The sequence below is a fragment of the Panthera onca genome, chromosome B1, assembly GCF_046562875.1.
Source record: "Panthera onca isolate mPanOnc1 chromosome B1, mPanOnc1 haplotype 2, whole genome shotgun sequence".
Lineage (NCBI taxonomy): Eukaryota > Metazoa > Chordata > Mammalia > Carnivora > Felidae > Panthera > Panthera onca.
Genome location: NC_138342.1, coordinates 127,654,477 through 127,674,874, shown reverse-complemented (window position 1 = coordinate 127,674,874; position 20,398 = coordinate 127,654,477).

Genomic DNA, 20,398 nt, shown 5'->3' with positions numbered 1-20,398 from the left:
ATCTGAAACAGGCTCCAGGCTCTGAGCTGTCAGCACAGAGCCCGATGCGGGGCTCGAACTCACGGACCGCGAGATCATGACCTGAGCCGAAGTCGGTTGCCCAACTGACTGAGCCACCCAGGCGCCCCCAGACTGCTTTTAAAAACGACTTCATGTCTATGCTACAGAGAATCTAAGAATTTTAATCCAAAAGCTCTTCTCCATTTTTCGCATGATTACAAATGGCCCTTTTCTGCTCTTGATAAACAATAATTTTAAATCACGAAGTATCTGGATGTGAACATTTTCTTGATGATATCCAGGAGGAGTCTTTTAAAAACCATTTGGGGCAGAAAAGCTCAACTAGGCCTGAAGGGAAGGTAATTGTTTTTTGTTCTCAACACTTGTCCTTAGATCACACAGATTAGCAACACGATTTTAGAATTTTGGAGCTGCCTTTTTGCCAAGTGGTAACTCCCTTCCCCCAACCACCTCACCTGCCTACCTCTACCTTGACTTACAAATACAATGCAAATTTTTCTTTAGCATTATTTGTTTAAATGAGTTTTCGTGCCATACTTCTTTATGGAGTTTTACATAAGAAAAGTTGCCTTGAACATCTGCTGATTTTGCTTCATGCTACTTTACTTTTCAAATGCGTTGGCTAGTCTTCACTTCTGGCCAGAAACTTTAGCTCTTACAGGCAGTTTTCCAGCTCCATTATTTATTACCTAAAGATGCTTACAAGCCTTTTAGACCGCACTGTGCTAAGACTTTCTGCTGTCTCATGTTTTCATTCCTGTTCACTACGTGCCAAACATTGCTCCCAGAAGCAAAAATGATGAAATGACTATTTTCAGTGAAAGGGCCCGGTGACTATGGACTTGAATTTTTGAAACTGAGCGTTATTTTTAATTTCATAATTTTTAATGACTATACATTTTGGTATTTTTGTCTAGTTCTAATAACAAAGGACAAAAAGCAAAATGGTTCAGGGAGAGACTGCCTCCATTTACTCCATAACCTGAACCTAGACCAGAAAAAAGATTCATATAAACTGTTCTCTTATTTGTTGTTTCACCTTGGGAGCCTTGCTGCCCTTTCTGCCATGATTCTTACAGCTTTTTACAAATATATTAATGGCTTCTTTGCAAATGTACACGAGGGAATTATTAAAACTACTTTTTCAGGTTCAGAAAATTCAAACTCAGCTTATTGGTTAAGTCTTTAAAAAATTCCAAGTTTCAGATGCCAGGATGGCTCAGTGGGTTTGTTGAGCATCTGACTCTTGACTTCAGCTCAGGTCATGATCTCCCAGCTGTGGTATTGAGACTTGAGTCCTCCCTGAGTGTGGAGCCTGCTTCGGATTCTCTCTCTCTCTCTCTCTCTCTCTCTCTCTGCCGCTCTCCCCTGCTTGTGCTCTCTCTCTCAAATAAAGTAATTTTTTTAAAACGTGTATTTATTTTTGAGAGAAAGAGCATGAGCAGGGGAGGGGCAGAGAGAGCGGGAGACACAGAATCTGAAGCAGGCTCCAGGCTCTGAGATGTCAGCACAGAGCCTGACACGGGGTTTGAACTCACAAACTGCAAGATCATGACCTGAGCTGAAGTTGGAAGCTTAACAGACTGAACCACCCAGGCACCCCTCAAAATAATTATTTTTAAATTCTCAGGTTAATTTTTTTATAAAAATATCATGAAGAAAATTCAAACATGCATGCTTTAAATGTATATAGCACACAAATTCTTTCTTTTTTTCTAAGAGAAACTGTGGTTATTATTTCCTCCTATTGGTACATTTCACTTCCACAAAGTGTCTGGGACAAAGATTCTCACTTTTTATGTAAATTCCATCTACATATTCAAAATTATGCTCAGTTATTTCATGATTTACTAGTTCAGCTACAATAATCGTTCAGATGAAGTAAAAACATTAAAATTATACAGCAACTCTCTTCTTAGGAATTTGAACTTTTTCTCTGAAAGCTTCCTAAGAAGCAAATCTGGGCAGGTAGTAGTGTTCCTGCTTTCCAGATAAGGGAATGGAGGCACAGACAGTGATTTTCAACAATTATTTTAATAATATCAAAAGTGAAAGACCATGGAAAAGTACCACAGTAGTCTCATTTTGTTTCTATAGAATCAAATTTCCTAAACCCAGTATAAAATTTACTCTTCAAATCTAAGCTTTTTGCTTCATTTAAAATTCAAAAAGAATTATCTTAAAATCGATCATGTTTCTAGTGGTTTCCTCTTCTCAGTAGCACATTCCATGTTTATATTAATACTGAATGTGACAAACTGTGTTCATGCACTTGAGAGTAAAATAATGATGTTCATGAGTACTTAAAGGGTAATAAAGCTTTCGTGATGATTAATAAGTAGTTATGACCTAGTTAAAGAAACAGATTATAGATGAGGAAATAAGAAAGATTAAGCAGCAGAGATAGAAATTGACTCCAGGGTATGCTAACTCTAGAAAATGTTCATCTCAAGCTTTCAAAATTCATTAATCATAAAGAAGTCTGTCTCTTTAGGAAGTTATAATTAAAAATTAATGATTTTTATACCTACAGTAGGTTTACAATGCAAATTAGCTGGTTATTTTAAGACAGGTGTTATCCTGTACACATATTTGAAATATTCAAGAGTAAAAAAAATATGTTTATCATATATATGTTAATAATAATACTACCCACACTTTACCTTTAGTAAATCTACATTCATTTGGCTACAGATTTAGGGTCAAGGGCTTTTCCTTGGTATTTCCCAGAGTCCTATCTGAGACACCTGATATTGACCATGATTTATTGTTTATACAAAAGATCAGATATATGTGTGTGCAATAAGATTACACATATTTTTTTATTTTTTTATTTATTTACTTCAATTAAAAAAAAATTTTTTTAATGTTTATTTGTTTTCTTAAGAGAGGGAGACAGAGCATGAGCAGGGGAGGGGCAGAGAGAGAGAGAGAGGGAGAAACAAAATCTGAATCAGGCTCCAGGCTCTGAGCTGTCAGCACAGAGCCTGATGCAGGGCTCGAACTCACAAAGCCCAAGATCATGACCTGAGCTGAAGTGGGACGCTTAAACCAACTGAGCCACCCAAGCACCCTGTAGTTTATTTATTTACTTTGAGAGAGAGAGAGAAAGAGAGAGACTGTGAGCAGGGGAGGGGCAGAGAAAGGGAGAGAGAGAATCACAACCAGGCTCTGTGCTGTCAGCACAGAGCTAGGTGTGGTGCCCCAATATTATACATCCTAATGTAACCCATATGTTCATTTTTAATTGTTTGCTAACATTATAAAATTACATTTATTTCAGTACTTAAATTAATTAAAATTAGTTACTATTTATTATTATTACTGTAATAATAATAGTATTTTTTCTCCTATAATTCCTCCCTCTAGTGGTAAGCTGTGAATTCCTGAGGTCTTACCTGGTTCAAAAGCTTAGTCCCATGTCTTCATGAAGAGACATCTATGAAATGACTCAGCCCTCCAGGGCCCTCTGTCCCAGCTGTCATTGCTGTGTCAGCGCCTAGCACTGTTTCCTACCTTCTGATGACCCACGTATGAGCTACAACTCTGGGCCTAGCAACAGATTCCAAAAGCATAGAGAAGAACAAATAAAGAAGGAAAAATGTGTTCTCTTGAAACAAAGTCTTGGTGCTAACTTGGAAGAAAGATCTGTTCCAAGGTGACATATTCTTTTCATTAAGACATAAAATGCTTGACTAAATCTGAGTATATAGTTACAAATATGTAGAAAATGGGGTTTGCCCAAGTAATTACAAATAATTTTCCTTTAAATTCTTATTTTTTAACAAGGACTGTCTTAATCTCTTCAGCTTTCTCAGATTCTTTTAATAGACCTGGCAAGGCCTGAATATGTACACGACAGGCCTTGTAACATGATGGAAATTCTGCAAACCACTATAAATTGCCCAATTGTTTCTCTTGAAATGATTCTGAAGCCACCTACCACGTATCATGTAGTTTACCAGTTTGTCACATTTGGTCAGAAATTCTTAAAGTAACTTAGAATGTTAAGAGAAAGGCAGCAGAGAAATGCAATATGGCGGTCCTGGTATGTGTCTGCACACGACTGCTTCGTTTGTTCATTTTTATTGAGGTAAAATTGACATACAACATTGCAATGTACAATTGCTTTATTTATTTATTTATTTATTTATTTATTTATTTTTCCTTTGAGAGAGAGAGACTGAGAGGAGGGGAGGGAGCAGAAGGAGAGAGAGAGAAACAGACAGAGAGAGAGAGAGAGAGAGAGAGAGAGAGAGAATCCCAAGCAGGCTCCATGTTGGGAGCTTCCCACGACCCTGGGATCATGACCTGAGTCAGACACTCAACCAACAGAGCCACCCAGACACCCCAACAATCACTTTATATTTTAATGAATCTTAATTCAAACAATGTGTAAGCTTTATATTTTTGAACTGTTGTTTGAATAGGTGGATAACATTGATCACCTTTTCTTTTATTACTAGTTTGGTCAAAGACTTTCCCTGGGGCAAAAGTTTTACCCCAATGTAAGTTTTGTAAGAGGTGGTATAAACTTGTTTGCTGGGGACACCTGGCTGGCTCAGTCCATGGAGCATGTGACTCTTGATCTCAGGGTTGTGAGTTCAAGCCCCACACTGAGTATAGAGATTACTCGGAAATGAAATTTTTAAAAAGACAAAAAATATATAAATAAACGTGTTTGCTACAGTTACTTTGAAGGCCATCACCAAGAAACTGTAAATTCCCAGATTCATTACGGTCTATGTGCCAATGTCAAGATTTTCAGGCAGAAATGATAAATTTATCCACATTCTATATCAGAAAAATCTTTTATAAAAATTGAAGAAAGTCTTAAAGAGTTACTAATAAGGTTGCTGCTGATACATAATTTTTTAAAACACTGCTTTAGGGGCACCGGGTTGGCTCAGTCAGTTAAGTGTCTGACTCTTGATTTCGGCTCAGGCCATGATCTCACGGTTTGTGAAATCAAGCCCTGCATTGGGCTCAGCACTTTTAGTGCAGAGCCTGCTTGGGATTCTTTAAACAAACAAACAGACAAACAAACATTTTTTTTTAAATCCTTCTTTTAAAAAAATAAAAAGAAAAGAAAAATAAAACACTGCTTTATTTGGAGCAAATGAGTGATTAAAAAAAAAAAAAACCTCTGAATTATATCACAGACTAAATGGTATCAGCTAGCTCGAAATTATTTTTTCATATTTTAGTTATAATTCTCTCTGGTAGATACAAAATAATCTTTAAGTTTGTGTCATTAAAAAAATTTTTAACAACCTCACAGAAAAGGTACAAATTCAGTACAAAGCACTTTTTTTCTGAATCATTTGAAAATAAATGTTAATTTATTGATAATATAATGTCTTATTATCCTTAAATATTCATCATATTTTTTTTTAATTTTTTTTCAACGTTTTTTATTTATTTTTTTGGGACAGAGAGAGACAGAGCATGAACGGGGGAGGGGCAGAGAGAGAGGGAGACACAGAATCAGAAACAGCCTCCAGGCTCCGAGCCATCAGCCCAGAGCCTGACGCGGGGCTCGAACTCACGGACCGCGAGATCGTGACCTGGCTGAAGTCGGCCGCTTAACCGACTGCGCCACGCAGGCGCCCCTCATCATATATTTTTTATAAACAAAAACATTTTCCTACACAGCACAACTCAAGTATCAAAGTTAGGATATTAACTGATAAGTTGCTGCTTCTAATTTTCACAACCCATTCACATTTTGCCAGATCTCCTGATGATACCCTTTTAAGTAAAAGGATCCAGTTCAGAACCACACCATGTGCTTTGCTGTCATGTCTCTTTAGTCTCCTTTGGCCTAGAACATTTCCACAGTCTTCTCTAGCCTTTCATGACCTTCATACTTGGAAGATTACAGACTAGTTATTTTGTACAGTTCCCCAGTTTGGGGTTTGATTTTTCCTCAGGACTAGAGTTAGACTATGCATTTTGGGCAGGCAGATAAGTGGTGCTATGCTCTTCTCATTATATCATATCAGATGGGGCTCAGTTTCAATTTGTCTCATCACCCATGATACTCCCTTTGATCACCTGATTGAAGTGGTACCTGCCAATCTTCTTCACTAGAAACTTTTCCCCCCTTTGTAATTAATAAATATTTTGTGAGAAGGAGGTCTGAAGCTCACATAAATATCTTATTCTTCCCTGAACTTTCCATTTATTCATTTATTTTATCAATTTGGACTCACAGTGATAGGATTCAATTACTATCATTTTTTTAAAGTTTATTTATTTTGAGAGAGAGAGAGAGCGTGAGCGCACAACAGGAGGAGGGGCAGAGAGACAGGGAAAGAGAGAGAATCCCAAGCAGGCTCTGAGCCATTAGTGCAGATGCCTGATGCAGGGCTTGAACTCACAAACCACAAGACCATGACCTGACCCAAGATCTAGAGTCAGATGCTTAACTGACTGCACCACCCAGGTGCCCCAATTACTATCATCATTTCCTTTAATTCTCAAGTGACTCCCACTTTGGCCAATGCATTCAAGCTGATTTCTATGTCCTTTTGCTGTCCCCATCCTTTTTGAGGACTTCCTTTCTTTCAGTTATATATTCTGGACTCATGTGGTACTTTCTCTGCCCTAGCCCTGGAATCAGTCATTTTTCTTCCCTTCAGTGGAGAATGATATTTAGGGGACAAGATCTGGGTAATAGGGGTTTTCATTGCTATGGGTTTTAGCTGCTCCCGGGCCTCTCAGTGGACAGATCTAGGGAGTATAGAATGTGTATGTATACATACATACATGTACCTTGATGGCCATCAGTTCACATGGCACACAGATGTCCTCCTCACCCCACTCAGACCTCAGTGCCCCTTGATGGGCCACCTCCTGCATGTGTGTTCTCCTCTTCCCACTTGGACCTGGATACCCCACACTGGATGGCCTTCCTATACAGATGCTCCTCTTAGGCTCTGACACTCCTCACAGGCCAGTCCTCGCATGTGTTACCCTTCTCACTCCACTCAAGCTCCAACATACAGCACTTGGCTACCACTGCTGTCTCCTTACCTGAGTGTCTTTCTCACCCTTCTCAGGGTGTAACACCCTGCTTTGGTCCACCATGGCTACGCCCTTGGCCCCACCTCATGGCTTTAGTTCTGATTTGTTTGGGAAGGTAAAAAAGAAGAACAAGAGCTCTTTTTTTTTTTTCTTGAAGTTTGTTTTACTCCATAGGTGTCCTCTAGAATATAACCAACAGACCTCGAATGAGCCAGTATCCTTAGTCACCCAGCATCTCTTACCCTTGCTTTTGGTGGCGTGTCCTGATTTTTTTCTCTGGTGAAGTACCCTCTTCCACTCTCAGTACATGTGTTTTAGGCAAGATTGACTTCACCCCTTTGCTTCAGCGATGAGATGGGCATGTGACTCCGTCCTGGTCAGTTGACACCATTGTCTTCGTCCTAGTGGCTAGCAGTCCATTTTGCTTAAACCAACCCACCAGACAAACAAAACAAAAACAAACAAAAATCACGTATTCATCCACAACTTCTTTTTCTTTCTCATATTCCACCTACAATTAATAATTGTCTTCTTTCAAAACATACACCAGCTATAACCACTGCCATGTACAGAGGTACCCTACCCCAAACCATTTTCATCTCTCACCTGATATCCCACCTCCACCTCTACCGTAGAGTAATCTTCACACAGTAGCCAAAATGGTCTTTTAAAACTTGAGAAAGATTATGTCACTTCTCAGCTCAACAGGCATCATGAGCTTGTCCTTACACTCAGAACGATATCTAATATTCTCACAGTATTGCCAACCAGGGTTTCCATCAAGATATATTCCACCTGAGGAACTGATAAAACTATGGATGCCTGTGCCCACCCCAAGAGATTCTGATTTCATCCAGTGGCGGGGCCTGAATATTGGTTTCTTCTAAAAGCTCCCCAGTGATTCTAACATGCAGCCAGAGCTGAGAACCACTGCCTACATGATCTGTTGCAGGCCACCTGGCAGATCTCATATGTATCACACTGTTACCAACACTCACTCCAGCCATCTGGGCCTCTCTGCTGTTCCTTGAGCATTCCAAGCAGGATCTCACCTCAGGATTTTTGCATTGCTGGATGCAATGACTTCTGACACTAGCTGCCCAGAGTTAAACCAAACTTCACAGGTTAAGGGCATAGTCCTCCATAACACCACCCTCGCTTCAAGCTCAGAAGTTCCCAGGGTATCTACACTGCTGACCAATGGCTACAAATTCAGTGCTCACACTACCCCTTCAGGTTTGATAATTCATTAGAACGACTCACAGAACTCAGGCAATCATATACCTATGATTCCAACTTTACTATAGCAAAAAATAACCAACCAAATTGGGTCCAGTGGAAAGAAGGCAGGGTAGGGTCTGAGAGGGTCTCAAATGCAAAGCTTCTATGTCCTCTCCCTACAGACTCCAGATGCATTGACTGTCCAGCACACTGCATGTAACAATACCCACATAATTTTGCTAATCTAGGATGGTCACTCAAACTTTCTCCTCTGGGGTTTTCACTGGGATTTCATTGATTCGTTGATTGAATCATTAGCCATATGATTGAACTCAATTTCCAGATTGAGCTCCTCCCCTCTGTGGTGGTCAGGCTTTATATCATATGGCTTATATCCATAATCCTCTAATCATACAGTTGATCTTTTTGGCATGGCCAGCCTCCATCCTAAGTCATCTCCTTAGTATAAACTATTTAGAGACCCATTAGGAGTCACTTCATTAGCATAAACTATCAGGCTCCACTGTAAATAACAGAAATACTCTTATTACTCAGGGAATCCCAAGGATTTAGAGGTTACCTTCTAGGAGCCTGGGGACAAAGGCCAGCCAAATTCTCTATTATACAACACTGGGTAAAGACATACCCGGTCCAATCTACCCTGGACGTTTTGGTTACATGATCTAATAAAACTCTTATTTGTTCAAGCCAGATTGAGTTGCATTTTCTGTCACTATTAAGAGTTCTTAGTGACACACAAATCAATTGGTTTTCCTCACTCCTATGTCTTCCCTCTAGTTTGTATCGCAAGTAATTGCCGGGTGGATCAATCTTCCTAAACAACAGTTCTGATCTTGTCATTCCATTGCTGAAAATTCCTTTCCTCCATCAGTAAGTTACTTGAAGTGCCTTTTCTTTATCTGCTCATCTGAAATATTTAGTCTGACAGTCAAGGTTTACATCATCTGGCTCTAATTTTCTTGATCTCCCACAACTGATCTTTAGATGTACACTTTATTATTTTTTTCAAGTAACATCTTTTTAAGTTTTTATTTAAATTCTAGTTAGTTAACATACTGTGTAATATTAGTTTCAGGTGTATAATATAGTGATTCACGCTTTCATATAACACACAGCCCTTATCACAACAAGGGCACTCCTTAATCTCCATCACCTATTTAACCCATCCCCTACCCACCTCCCCTCTGGTGACCATGGGTTTGTTCTCCATGGTAAAAGTGTCTGTTTCTTGGTAGATAGACACTTTGACCAAAATGGACTGACTCTTTCCCTTTTCTGGAATGCTTTTTGCATTTTCAAATTCTGTGCCTTTGTTAGATCATCTTGTGTGTTTGGAATATGCAGGCTCTTCTTTCTACTTGTCAAATTGTACTTGCCTCCCATGAATTCTTCTCTAATAATCCCAGCTGGAAGCAATTTCTCGCTATAAATTCTTCAGCAGTGAGCACTGTGTGCTTCTCTAATGACACCCATCACATCTTCCTTGTTACTAATATTTGTCTTTTACTGATATATGTACACTTAACATTATATTAATTAAACCAATATTTAATGAGTTCTAACAATTATCTAAGAATATAAATATGAATAATTAGTTTATGTCCCAAAGCCACTAATTATCTAGTAAAATAGTAATCTTCTAGTAAAAGAAGAAAATATATCTTTTGTCAGTTGACTTTATTAGCCAACCATTATCTCTTGAAATGTTTTATCTTCCATGTCCTGTCTATTCTCTCCTTCTGGAATTCCTGTTAGATGGAAATTAGACCTTTAAGTTTATTCTCCAAGCCTTTTCATATTTTCTATTTCTTTATTTATGTCCTATATTCAGGAAAATTTGCTTAAATCTACTTTCCAGTTTACTAATTCCTTCTTCAGTTGGTTCTAATCTGCTGCTTAACCCGTTTGTTTAGTAGTAAATCTAAATGACTATTCATTTCTAAGAGTTTTAACATGTTCTTTTAAAATTTGTGTTTTTTTCCCACAGTGAATTGCCATTTCTAAATTTTTTTCAATGCCTTTTCGATTTTCAAAATGTAAAATATATTTATATTATGGTTTCTTTTAGATCATTTTTCTATTGAAAACAATTGAATTTTGAGATGAAAATATTGTATTCTATCTGATTATTTTTTTAATTAAACAAAATTGTTTTTAACATTTGGAGAGACAGAGCATGATCAGGGAAGGGACAGAGAGAGAGAGGGATACACAAAATCTGAAGTAGGTTCCAGGCTCTGAACTGTCAGCATAGAGCCTGACACAGGGCCCGAATCCATGAACCATGAGATCATGACCTGAGCGGAAGTCAGACACTTAACCAATTGAGCCATCCAGGCGCCCCTATTACTCTGGCTTTTAATTTCCTCGTATGTCTGGCACTTGAAGATTCCATTTCTGTCAGCTAAAATAAGCATTTTTTGGTTCTTTTTCTTTTTTTTCTTCAAGTTTATTTATTAGAGAGAGAGAGAACAAGGTGGGGAGAGGCTGAGAGAAGGAGGGAGAGAGAGAATCCTAAGGAGGTTCCACACTGCCAGCATGGAGACCAATGCAGGGCTTGAACTCATGAACCATGAGTTCATGACCTGAGCTGAAATCTACAGTCAGACACTTAACTGAGCCACCCAGGCAGCCCTTTTTGTTATTTTTCTATCCAGTGTTCCTAAGGGCTTATAGCTAGAAGGCTTCTATGTTATCTAGTTCACCAAATTGCTAGAACAACAACAAAAATTGATATGTATCCAACTACATACTATCTACCCCTTCAGAAGGCAGCCTGATACATGCCATAATGGAGAAGTAAAGAAAATCCCATGGAAATTCTTAAAAGGTAGTCATGAATTGTGATTGCAGGGTTTGAGAAAGTCTTGATTGAGTAACTATCTTAGTCCATTCAGGCTGCTATAACAAAATACCACAGATTGGGTCGCTTATGAACAACAGACATTTATTGTTCACAGTTTTGGAGGCTGGAAGTCTGAGATCAGGCGGCCAGCATGGTCAAGTGAGACCTTTAGATTTATTCTCAAAGCTGCTGCTCTTGGGCTAAATAAAGAGCCATTGCCTAGAAGTTCCCTTTTGAGATTCCAGTTTTCAAAAGCTTTCTCTGTATGAAAGCTTCAGTTTCTAAAAATAAAATAGGAAGACTTCTCCTTGAAGGAAACTTTTAGCAAAAACAACCACAAAAGTTTGAGAAGGAAACTCATTGTCCAATAAAAGGAAGGACAAAAATCTAGCTTTCTTCTAATTTTTAAAAATACATTTTACTTGCTGAGTTTTTCAAAAGTTACTTAGGTAAAAAACAAAAGGGAAATGAAACAGTCAAGAGTATTTCAGTTTATATTTTTAAATAAAAGAACAACTAACCAACACTGAGTCATCTGAGAATTTTGTTTGTTTTTAAAGAGTAAAAGCAAAAAGCTATTAGGATGCCTGGCTGGTTTTGTAGGTAGAGCTGGGGACTCTTGATCTTGGGGCAGTGAATTTGATCCCCATGTTCAGTATAGAGATCACTTAGAAATATAAAATCTTAAAAAAAAAAGGACAAAAGCCATTATGGTTCATTTTTATGACATCCACAATGCATTCATTCATTGATTCATTCTTTATTAAATATTTGTTGAGCATCTGTGTCAGACATCCTAGTAGGCACTAAACTGGAGATGTGACTTAACTAGTAACTAGAAATGATCAGTTGACTTGGTGAATTCAGTCTTTCCTTCTGTGTTTGGCATTGTGGATGGGCTAATTCAATTTTTTATTTGATCATCCTTGTAGTACATGTTTTTCTACTGTAGAGTTTGGAATGCTGAAAATTTCATTTTTCATGATAGGTTCCTCCAGTTTGGTGCACCTGCATGAGATTTGAGAGGCAGAAGTAAAGTGAAAGGCATTTTCCCGACTTTTGCTTTATCCCATTGGCAAACTAGACCATGAAATGTGAAGTTTCTGGTAGTAATGTTTCCAAGTCCATTATCTAGCATTCTGTGTATTGAGAGGAGTTGCTGGGGAGAGGAAACCATGTTTAGCTTGTTCATTCCCACTTCCTAATTTCTCCACTACAGCCATGACCACGTGTTCTTGAACTCTATCTTTAAAATGATAGCCTCAGAGGAACAGCATCCCATTGAGTCAGTTCTAAGGAGTGGCTCTAGCATTCATTTCTAGATCTCTAGATCTCTAGATCTCTAAGATCAGCTAAGCATTTTTATTAGCACCTAATTCCATGCATTAAATCCTTGTCTGTTTAACATATGAAGAGTTGTTTCTGTTTCTTGCCCTGAATCATGCCCATCACACCATTCAATGTTGTTTAGGGATAATATTAGAACTATTAGAGATGCAGCATTTGGAGTTATGTATGTTATAACCGATTCCTGTATATTTAGTTTCTCTTTTCTTATCAACTATTTCAATGAAAATTAGGAGATACACTCTCAAGGTTAAGAGCACAGGCCTCAAGTCAGATAATCTGAAGTTCTCCAAGAGAATATGAGCTTCTTGAAAGCTGGAACTTTGGTTCACCATGGATTCCTCAGGTTCTAGAATAGCACCTGGCACACCCATTTGTATTCACCTGTGGGGCATGAACAGTCAGGTATACAGTTCAAGAAAAACACAATGTTCTCATTCTTTGGTGAGAGTGGTGATTACATATCTACTGATGATCACCTGATTGCCATTGGCCCACCACCAACATTATTCCAAAGAGGTTTTTTTTTATTTATTACAAAGTACTTTTTCATCAGCTAAAATAGCTTCCCAGCATGATGTGGAATAAAGATTTGGCATATGACAAGTAAATGGGTCTCCTATTAGCCATGTGACCTCAGCAAGTTGTCACCCTTCTCTAAACTTTGGTTCCCTATGTGTCAAAGGCAGAAAGTAATGGTCACCAGGTAGTTGTGAGGATTAAACTTGTGTATGCAAAACATAGGTTCTACCCTGACTTTTCCACCTTATAAATGAACCCAGTAGTTTGTGCTCTCCTCCACCTCCTCTCTGGACATCTTTAATCACTCCTGAACCTCATGGCACTGCTTTGTGCAGTATGCCATTCATGTGAAATTTCTGTGCATTATTCATTGAGCACCAAGTATTGCAAAATATCACAGTAGAGGCTATGGGGCACCCAAAGATGAACAATACATAATTATTTATTCATAATACAATAATAAATATAATAGTATTTAGTTGCATTTTATGAATTTTTTTGTAAGTCAAAAATGGTCAAATTGTTCCAACATCACATGGCTGATCTTATCTGCCCTGAAGTGCTCACAATCCACTGATACACACATAAGTCCCTTAGGAAGGGCTACAACAGAAGTACACACAAAGTGTTATGTGGATAAAAGAGACAAGAAGTACTTACGGGGAAGTTACTGTTGCAGACTATGAGTCTGGAGTTCTCTCTTGTCCAGCAAGAGAGTGGACACAGAATTGAATATGAGAGAGGCTAATGTCTGGGAGGAGGCAAGAGCCCTGAACAGGGGTTTCGTTTCTGTATTTGTTGAGCGCACAAGATAGTCTCTCCTTGGTGAACATGAAGAAAACAAGATCTTACACACGTGGCGAATGTGAAGAAAACAATCAGACAGTAATCATTAACTTGTGTGTGTAAGCAAAGGCTCTGGGGGGGGGGGGGGCAAATGGAGTTTGTGATCAAGGTACATTGGTGCCAGATGGAAAGTAATTTCCTGCAGGTGATATAACAAGTTACTCGTGATCCATTACAATATCCCATTAATTAGCCTCAGGCTTTTGCCCCATGGTGGCGGCTTTCCACTCTAAGCTTTTTTCTAACCCATTTATGTAAGTAGAACCTATTTCCCCATAGTTGTGAGAAAAATTTGTGGAATAGGTGGCACTCACCAGGGCCTAAAATTACCAAGAAAGGGACATGTCAGTCTCATGAAGTATAAGCCTGTAGGAGGCATCATCCAGTGTTATGGCCCAGTGACCAAATCCACTGTTCATTGATTCAGAAGAGCAGCTGCCAAAAATGAACTCAGTGGGTTTATTTTAGAAGAGCCATTGAAATGTCAGTGGGGTTAAGGAGACAGAACCAATTTTCCTACAAGGAAGAGTGACACATGCTTGTCTGTGATGAGAACAGTGAGGCCCCCAAAGAATACTTAGGTCTCTTATTCATTTACAGCTTACTTTGAATAAAAGTTTAATATACTAAGGGCACCTGGGTGGCTCAGTCGGTTAAGCATCACTTCAGCTCAGGTCATGATCTCAAGGCTTGTGGGTTTGAGCCCTATGTCGGGCTCTGTGCTGACAGCTCAGAGCCTGGACCCTGCTTTGGATTCTGTGTCTCACTCTCTCTGCCCCCCCTTCTCTCACTCTGTCTGTCTCCCTCTCTCTCTCTCTCTCTCTCTCTCTCTCAAAAATAAACATTAAAAAATTAATATACTAATGAGAAGATAGGGTGAAGAAACTCACTTTAACCTTAACAATTAAGGCTTGTAAATTACATATCTACTTTTAAAAATTCGTGGTAAAATATACATTTAAAAATTTACTATTTTAGGGGTGTTTGGGTGGCTCAGTTGGTTAAGTGTCCTACTTCAGCTCAGGTCATGATGTCATTGTTCCCAAGTTTGAGCCCACATTGGGCTCTGTGCTGACAGCTCAGAACCTACAGCCTGCTTCACATTCTGTGTCTCCCTCTCTCTCTCTGCCCCTACCCCACTCATGCTCTGTCTTTATTTCTCAAAAATAAATAAACTTTTAAAAGTTTACCATTTTAGTCATTTTTTAAGTGTACATTTCAGGGGCATTCAATGTATTTACTTTGTTATGCAACTATCACGACCAATTCTCCAGAAATTTTTCCATCATTTCAAACCAAAACACTGTACCAATTAAACAATAACTCCTCTTTCTCCTTTCTCCCCAGTCCTTGGCAACCACCATTCTACTTTCTGTCTCGATGAATTTGACTGCTCTAGGTACCTCGTATAAGTGGAATCATAAAACACTTGTCATTTTCTGTCTACTTATTATATTTAGTATGGCTTTAAAGTTCATCCATGTTGTAGCATATGTCAGAATGTCTTTCGTTTCTAAGGCTGAATACATTCCATTGTTTGTATATACCATACTTTGCTTACCCATTGCTCTATCAATGGCCATTTGGATTGTTTCCTCTTTTTGTCAGGAGCTACGTTGAAGCCAATTTGGGCAGCATAAACTAAGCTGGCTTCAGAGAACTCTTCACCTGCTAGCCCTGGCTGGGAGGATGAGATAGAAACACCCCAACTACCAGTGCCCTGAGAAACTGCGGGAGAGATCACTAGGTATGCCTTGTCCCAGTCAGGGATATGGCCAGCCAGGGAGGGCCTGAGACTCTGGGCCCTAACCTATGTCTCCATGTCCTTGGTGGGGCAGGGAGAAAGACTGACCTTGGAGACAATATTCCACCAACCTCATCACATCCCACCCTCCACAGCAGACCACAGAATTCTTTTTTTTTTTTTATAGTTTTTTTTTTGTTTGTTTTTTTGTTTTTTTTTTTTTTTTTTTTTTTTTTTTTTTTTTTTTGGCAGGGGGCACAAGCTTTATTTCTTGTGAAATAAAGCACAAGCTTTATTTCCTGTGAGTCTGCCTAAAAATCCCTTTTACAAATTAGGCCTCCAGGACAATGGCTTTCTTTCAAATTAGTAATAAGTGGCAGTTCATTAACTCCTCCTGCTTACCTCATTCCTTGTTGTCTGTTTTTCCTGGTGCCATCAGGCAGTCAGTCTCAGGAAGGGAAAGTCACCAGAACTGCACTCCAGGGGCCCACAAAGTGAGAAAGACATTTGCTTTTCTTGTTTATTCCTAACACCTCTTATTATTTTTTTAAATTTCTTGTAGCTAAGACATTTTTTTTAAGTTTATATATTTATTTATTTATTTATTTATTTTGAGAGAGAGAGAGAACAAGCAGGGGAGGAACAGTGAGAGAAGTGGGGGAGGGGGGCAGAGGATCTGAAGTGGGCTCTGTGCTGACAGTGGAGAGCCTGATGCAGGGCTTGAACTCACAAACTGTGAGATCATGACCTGAGCCTAAGTTGGATGCTTAACCATCTCTAAGCCACCCAGGTGCCCCAACACGTCTTAATTTTTTTTAACACCTCTTAATTTTTGACATCGTGGGTAAAGTCCTCTTACACTTTCCCCCAGAGGAAAAGAAGGGTAAGGTTTTTCATTTTGTTTTGCAAAAATGTGTTGATACGACACATCTTCTAATTACAACTTCACTATCAGGGTATCATAATGGTTGCTTCGAAGACCAAGCAATAATAGATTTTGAGGAGTATAACTAACACCGATGCTCTCTTAGTACATCTATAATTATTTGTACATTCTAATTACAATGTGCTTCTTACCTAGATATTCTTGCTCAAGGAAAACAACAACAACAACAGCAATAACAACCAAAACAAAACAAAAAACCCAACTGTGCTTCTATTTTCAGTCAGTCTCTTATACTCTTAGGCCCAAACCTGCCTAGTGCTACCTGGGCTCTGCCATCGATAGTCTTTCTAGCAGCCACACACAGGTGACTTCAGTAAGCAAATGGACAGCACAGTATAATTGCAACCTGAAATTAGATAAGATTTTTCATGCAAGACCTCAAATGTTAGAGTCTTAGCCCTGTAATTCTTGAGCAAAGAAACACCCCACCCATCTGGGCTAATTTTTACCTTTGCTGCTTAGCCTATTTCTCTGGAGTGTGAGTGGGTGGAGGGTGGAGAAAAAAGTCCCACGGGAGTCAAATACTCTCCACAATAAGTTGTTTCCATCTAATTAGAATTGAGTAATCTCATTGGCTAAGTTTTCAAAAAATATGCAACAAAAATCATTGTTTTGAAAATTGCTTCCATATTTTAATGTTTGCCTCATGAAAAGTATAGAATTTATTAAAAAAAAAAACCAACAACCTCTAGTCAAAACTGGCAACATCCACACTCCCTAACATTTTTGATACCTCAAGTACTGTTCAAAAGTATGGGAATGATTGATTAGAAGTAGAGATAATAAATTTAGAGTCATTATTTTGTTTCATGTCTTGTCAAACATAAATCGTAGGAAGGATGTGGAAAAAGGAATCAGAAGAAGAAAAGCATAACCCTGGCTCTGCCATTTATTGTCTCTCAAGGAAATCATCTAACCATTCTGAACTGCAGTTCCTTTATTTTAAAAAAATGCAGATGATCACTTTCTCAGTGATATAGTTTAGCATTCTGAAACAATTGTCTAGGTATTCTAGGCATGAGCAAAGAGGTCAATATATCAAAAGAAGAGGGAACTACCAAAATGGAAAAGGACAAACAACAATGATCCCTGCAATGTTGGATTGGAATGGGGGTATCAGAATGAACTCATAGCTTTTAGGTGAGGGAAGGAGGGGGGGGGGGAGAAAAAGGGAGGAGGGAGAAGAAAGAAAGAAAGAGAAAAAGAAAGAAAGAGTAAAGGAGAAGGAGAAGAGGAGGAGGAGGAGAAGGAAGAGGAAAAAGAGGAGGAGGAGGAAAGGAAGAGGGAGGAGAAGAGGAAATAAAAGGGGTGGGGGAGAAAGAAGGAAGGAGGAATGGAGGAAAAAGGGAGGAAGGAAAGAAGCTAAGTTAAGGCCAATTCAAGGGTTAGGGTAGGAAAAGTACAAAATGTGCCTGGAATATTTTATGTTTCAGAGTGACCAGGCACACTGAAGTACTTGACAATCTGCATAAATCTTGGAAGATTGGACTATGTGGGTTGGGTGTCTAGAAATAATTGTAGCTGAATTTCAAAGGACCACATTTGAATCTAGACTAAATATAAGGAGTCAAACCAAAGCATTCTGATGAAATTATTTTCCTTAAATTGTAGATCTGATGGGACCAAGACCTTTTGATCTTCCTCTGTTTTATACTTATTATCATGAAGTGTAACGTAAAGCAAAAGAAAAAAGGATTCATTCATATCACTTCTTATGTTGTAGATAATTCTAACTTGGAAGTCAGTGGGGCTAACTTGACCCTTAATTTTCATTGCATCTACTCCCTGAGCAATTTTAAGATTTAGTGATAACTTCTCATTACTCCTAGAATGAGAATAAAAGTCCACACCCATAGTCTGTGAAGCCTTGTACAGTTTGGGTCCAGCCCTGGTATGCATATCCACTCCTCTGTGCTCTGGCCATGCCACCCTGCACTGACCTGTCATTAAGTGCACCTACAGGCCAAGCTTTGTCCTACCTCAGGGCCTTTGCATATACTGTTCCTCTGCTTGAGATGCTCCTTTCTATCCTCTTTGTCAAATTAACTCCTACTCTTTTAATATCAGCTTAAAATTACTTCCTAAAATTACTTGCCCTCTCCCCTCTCTAACCTAGTCTAGGTTCCTGGGTCTTTTCCTTTATAGTATTTAACAAAATTGACATTTAAATATTTGGTTCATAATTATTTGTTTTGTTTCTGACTCCCCACAAAATTATATAAGCTCCATAAGGTCAGGGATGGTAAAACAATGCCTTACATAAAATAGGGACTCAATATATATTTGTGGAAGGAAAGAAGGAAAGGAATAAAAGTCAAGAGATAAATAATTCATTAGTGCTGTGTCCTATATTACTTTTTTTAAAAAATGTTAAAATGTTTCTAAAACTATTCTTCATTTTTTTCTTTGAAAATTATTTTATATTTAAATAAGTATACATGGAAATATTTAAAATTAGTATTCATCCATAATTTTAGGTTACTAGTTGCTTTTTTATAATCATGAACTGTAGTTTTACATGCACACAAAATATTGTACTGTTAAATGTTTAAAAATTGGCACTTTAAGTATGGGTCTGACATGAACACTGGTTGATATTTTCATTTGCATTATTATTTAAAATAAAAGAAAGAAAATGAAAATGTATTGCAAGACCTTCACTTAAATTTGTCAGTAAGAGGAGCAAATTTTTTGCTAAGCTGGACAATAGTCTTCGAAGACTGGAGAAACACTCCTTAAATTTTTAATGCCACTCACAATGTAATAGCAACAGATAGGACACATTTTGAAGTTTAATCGGCATTATTAACATATTCTCTACTGCTTTCTTAAGTCTAGACAATCAACGAAGTAAAGAAATCAACCCTGATTTGTAGCATTTGTCAGATTCCTTGGTGTAAACACTCCCATCATGGCAAATTTAAATCAAGAGACACCAAACAAGACGGAGTTAGGAAAACATGTGCAGTAGTGCGGCACGATGTAGTATTCCTACTATACAAGTATTTGTTTAATTTACTATTTATTTATTTATTAAATGTTTATTTATTTTTGAGAAAGAGAGAGAGAGAGAGAGACAGAGTGTGAGCAGGGGAGGGACAGAGAGAGAGGGAGACACAGACCCCGAAGCAGGATCCAGCACAGAGCCCGATATGAGGCTGAAACTCACAAACTGCGAGATCATGACCCGAGCCAAAGTCGGATGCTTAACCGACTGAGCCACCCAGGCGCCCCTGTTTAATTTAGTTTTCAATAATGGCTGGGTTTCACAACTCGCTTGCAAAATTCCTGAAAATGTGACAGTTGGCTCTCACAAACCTGTGATACAGGCCCGTTCCAGCACATCGCTGTATGTCCATCCACACGTGTACAGACACAGTTTGTACATATGCACAGTTTTAGTGTAGACACAACTTGTGTTCCACAATTTGTTTTCTAGTTGGTTATATTTCATTTTCCCATTATTATATTTAATAGTCATTCTTTGATATACCAGAAATATATTTATTTATTTATTTATTTATTTATTTATTTTTTTTTTTAAATTTTTTTTAACGTTTATTTATTTTTGAGACAGGGAGAGACAGCTCATGAACAGGGGAGGGTCAGAGAGAGGGAGACACAGAATCTGAAACAGGCTCCAGGCTCTGAGCTGTCAGCACAGAGCCTGACGCGGGGCTCGAACTCACAGACTGTGAGATCATGACCTGAGCCGAAGTCGGACGCTTAACCAACTGAGCCACCCAGGCGCCCCACCAGAAATATATTTAAACATATCTCTTTTATTAGAAATTTAATTGATTTCCAATTTTAAATTATTATAAAATCTATATTAAATAGATTCATACATTTAAAT